The sequence below is a fragment of the Coregonus clupeaformis genome, chromosome 30 (genome assembly GCF_020615455.1).
Source record: "Coregonus clupeaformis isolate EN_2021a chromosome 30, ASM2061545v1, whole genome shotgun sequence".
Lineage (NCBI taxonomy): Eukaryota > Metazoa > Chordata > Actinopteri > Salmoniformes > Salmonidae > Coregonus > Coregonus clupeaformis.
Window position 1 is genome coordinate 38,121,540 of NC_059221.1, and position 4,243 is coordinate 38,125,782.

Sequence of the window (4,243 nt, forward strand, 5' to 3'; positions counted from 1 at the left end):
ACGGTTCAATGCTCCCTAAAGTAAAACCCTGGTGGCTTCCAGTTCCCATTCAAATGTTTTACTCTCACTCCTAGTTTTCTGAAAATGTTAAATATTGTTGAGTAGTACTACTATCATTATTCTTGTATTACTACCCGATGTTGTTGACTGATCATTCTGCATTTTGTCTGTTCCTGTCTGTGCTTCGGCCAATCGGGCGGCAGGTAGCTTAGTGGTTAAGAGCGTTGTGCCAGTAACCGAAAGGTCGCTGGTTCTAATCCCCGAGCCGACTAGGTGAAAAATCTGTCGATGTGCCCTTAAGCAAGGCACTTAGCCCTAATTGCTCCTGTATGTCGCTCTGGATAAGAGCATCTGCTAAATGTAAATGTTGTCTCAGTGTATTGTCTTCAGTCTTTTAAGTACTGTGTTTATCCGAGTAAAGAGCTAGTTTCATTAGAGAGGTGCTTAATAGCTACTGAAGACTATAGATAAAGTGAAACATAGAAGCTCACCTCACCAATGTGAAGACGACCGCATGAGATGTTATTGGAATGAAGTGCTGTCAGTTTTGAAATGTACCAAAAGGATTGCTGTTTGGTGTTGGTCGTCAAGGCCTTTGCTTTGAGGAGGAGTTTGTCTAGCCATTAAGAGTTAAGAATGTTGGAGAAAAATATAATTTTTTATTTTGCACTGGAATTTTCACACAAAGCCGTCAGAAATAATCGTGAAGGTAAAAGACACAGCAAGCACAGGCCTCTGGGTGACTCACAGAATATTCAATTCAGGTGTTGGGGAACATGCTGACTGCTAGAGAGAATATTCTATTCAGGTGTTGGGGAACATGCTGACTGCTAGAGAGGATAGTCTATTCAGGTGTTGGGGAACATGCTGACTGCTAGAGAGGATAGTCTATTCAGGTGTTGGGGAACATGCTGACTGCTAGAGAGAATAGTCTATTCAGGTGTTGGGGAACATGCTGACTGCTAGAGAGAATAGTCTATTCAGGTGTTGGGGAACATGCTGACTGCTAGAGAGGATAGTCTATTCAGGTGTTGGGGAACATGCTGACTGCTAGAGAGGATAGTCTATTCAGGTGTTGGGGAACATGCTGACTGCTAGAGAGGATAGTCTATTCAGGTGTTGGGGAACATGCTGACTGCTAGAGAGGATAGTCTATTCAGGTGTTGGGGAACATGCTGACTGCTAGAGAGAATAGTCTATTCAGGTGTTGGGGAACATGCTGACTGCTAGAGAGGATAGTCTATTCAGGTGTTGGGGAACATGCTGACTGCTAGAGAGAATAGTCTATTCAGGTGTTGGGGAACATGCTGACTGCTAGAGAGAATAGTCTATTCAGGTGTTGGGGAACATGCTGACTGCTAGAGAGAATAGTCTATTCAGGTCAGTGGAGGCTGCTTAGGGGAGGACGGCTCATAATAATGGCTGGAACAGAGCAAATGGAATGGCATCAAACACCTGAAAACCATGTGTTTGATGTATTTGATACCATTCCCCCCTATTCCGCTCCAGCCGTTACCACGAGCCTGTCCTCCCCAATAACGGTGCCACCAACCTCCTGTGATTCAGGTGTTGGGGAACATACTGCCTCCTAGAGAGAATAGTCTATTCAGGTGTTGGGGAACATACTGCCTGCTAGAGAGAATAGTCTATTCAGGTGTTGGGGAACATACTGCCTCCTAGAGAGAATAGTCTATTCAGGTGTTGGGGAACATACTGCCTGCTAGAGAGAATAGTCTATTCAGGTGTTGGGGAACATACTGCCTCCTAGAGAGAATAGTCTATTCAGGTGTTGGGGAACATACTGCCTCCTAGAGAGAATAGTCTATTCAGGTGTTGGGGAAACATACTGCCTCCTAGAGAGAATAGTCTATTCAGGTGTTGGGGAACATACTGCCTCCTAGAGAGAATAGTCTATTCAGGTGTTGGGGAACATACTGCCTCCTAGAGAGAATAGTCTATTCAGGTGTTGGGGAACATACTGCCTCCTAGAGAGAATAGTCTATTCAGGTGTTGGGGAACATACTGCCTCCTAGAGAGAATAGTCTATTCAGGTGTTGGGGAACATACTGCCTCCTAGAGAGAATAGTCTATTCAGGTGTTGGGGAACATACTGCCTCCTAGAGAGAATAGTCTATTCAGGTGTTGGGGAACATACTGCCTCCTAGAGAGAATAGTCTATTCAGGTCAGTGGAGGCTGCTTAGGTGAGGACGGCTCATAATAAAGCTTTTTTAATGGCTTCTGCTCTAAGACTACACAGTACATTGCACACAGTGAGTTCATAGAGTAGCCGCTGTATGAGTAATGGACCTGCCGGTTCTGTTAGAAGGTTGAAGGTCTTTGCATGGTTTGTTAAAGAAGTCCAGTGTATCTGAATCTGACGGCAGAAAATAAATGTAACCTGAGAGATTAGGTGATGTACTGTAGAGAACAACCTGTCGAAATCAATAAAAAGTAAGAAATGTTTTAAGATTTTCTCGCTCTTCCTGCTTTTTGAGTTCTGCTGTTTTACTGTTTAAACATTTTAACAATAGTTGAACACATCCCGAATCCAACTACAAGAGGAATACAGATAATTAATTGTACAACAGCTAAATATACCCGACACTCTACACCAGGGTTCTTCAATTCCGGTCCTGGAGGGCCGAAACACTTCTGTTTCAGAGGTGTCTCGGCCCTCCAGGACCGGATTTGAAGAACCCTGCTCTACACCATGTCATGCATTGCAAAGATTGGTTGCTTGATGATGGATTGATGATTTATCACCCTGTTTATTACCCTACAGATTCCACTTTCTGAATGTAGATCCAGTTATTATTTCTCCTGTTTCATCAATGGTAAGCGCTCTCTGTGTATTGCCTGTGAACCTCATAAGTATCAGCAGTATTAACCGTATGAATAAACATGAGCAGTAATAAGACACATGGACCCAGAGAGACTCAATGAACCATGTCTTTCTGTGGTTGTGTCTCGAATGGCATTATATTTCCTATATGGTGCACAAACTTTGATTAGGAATAGTGCACTATGAATGGAATAGGGTTCAATTTGAATAGGATTCCATTTGAATAGGATTCCATTTGAATAGGGTTCCATTTGAATAGGGTTCCATTTGAATAGGGTTCCATTTGAATAGGGTTCCATTTGAATAGGGTTCCATTTGAATAGGATTCCATTTGAATCGGATTCCATTTGAATAGGGTTCCATTTGAATAGGGTTCCATTTGAATAGGATTCCATTTGAATTGGGTTCCATTTGAATAGGGTTCCATTTGAATAGGATTCCATTTGAATAGGGTTCCATTTGAATAGGGTTCCATTTGAATAGGGTTCCATTTGAATATGTCATGAGCACTCTCTCTCCCTGGTAGCAACATTAATTGCATTCAATTATCTTCCACTCTGCTCACCTCCCTCTCTCTACTCAGCCTAACTAGCTCCACCTGCCCTGCTCTGCTCTTGTTACCTGGCCAGCTGCACTGCATTTCCCACTCACCATCCTCACCTTGCCTCACTCTGTTCTAATTACTCTGCCAGCTGAACTGCATTTCCCCACTACCTCTCCCAGTATATCAAGCCCTGTTTTTCAGCCAAGCCCTGTCAGATCGTCTTCAAACCCGGACCAGTAACCTGCCTGTCTGCGCTCTGACTCCTGTTTGTGATACCGATCCTTTCTTGACTGCCTCCTTGTTCTACTGCCCCGTCTATCCCAACCTGCCTTCTGGACCTCGACTACTCTCCGATCTTCAGCCCCTCCGGTCTGCGACCACCAGATGAGCGTGCCCAGACGTTTCACCACCCTCAGCCCGATACGCCGCTCCATCACTGGGGAACACACACACTAAGCACTTGGACTGGACACCCCCGGACATTTGGTGACCCCCGGAGCACAGGTACCCACAGGAGGACCCTGAAAGACCCCTGACACCCCTGGGACTCCTCTTCCCGCCTGTAACCTTGAATAAAGAACTCTGAATTTGAACTTGCGCTCTTGGGTCCTCTTCTGTTCGTGACAGAACGATCTGACCATCATGGACCCAGCGCACTCCCTGACCACGATGGAGGAAGAGCCAGAGAGGACTGCCCTACAGCGACTGGAACGCTCTGAGGGAGACATAAATCGGATGGCTGGCGACATCGCTTCTCTTCTCCAGCTATTCAACCAGCAGCAACAACAGTTCCAACTGCAGCAACAACAGCTAGCCCAAGCCCTGCAACTACTCTCAAGCCCGGCTACTCCACCTG

The 4,243-nt window shown here is 45.3% G+C and overlaps 1 long non-coding RNA gene across 2 annotated transcripts; it reads left to right on the forward strand.

The window, feature by feature from the left end:
* The first annotated feature begins 299 nt into the window (after positions 1-299).
* LOC121546815 lies at positions 300-2,468 on the forward strand. Of its 2 annotated transcripts, XR_006657630.1 has the most exons (3): positions 300-764; positions 809-1,380; positions 1,567-2,468. It is a non-coding gene; the product is annotated as an uncharacterized LOC121546815 (long non-coding RNA). The 2 variants fall into 2 exon arrangements; XR_006657629.1 differs by having other exon boundaries at positions 300-1,380.
* Positions 2,469-4,243: the final 1,775 nt, after the last annotated feature.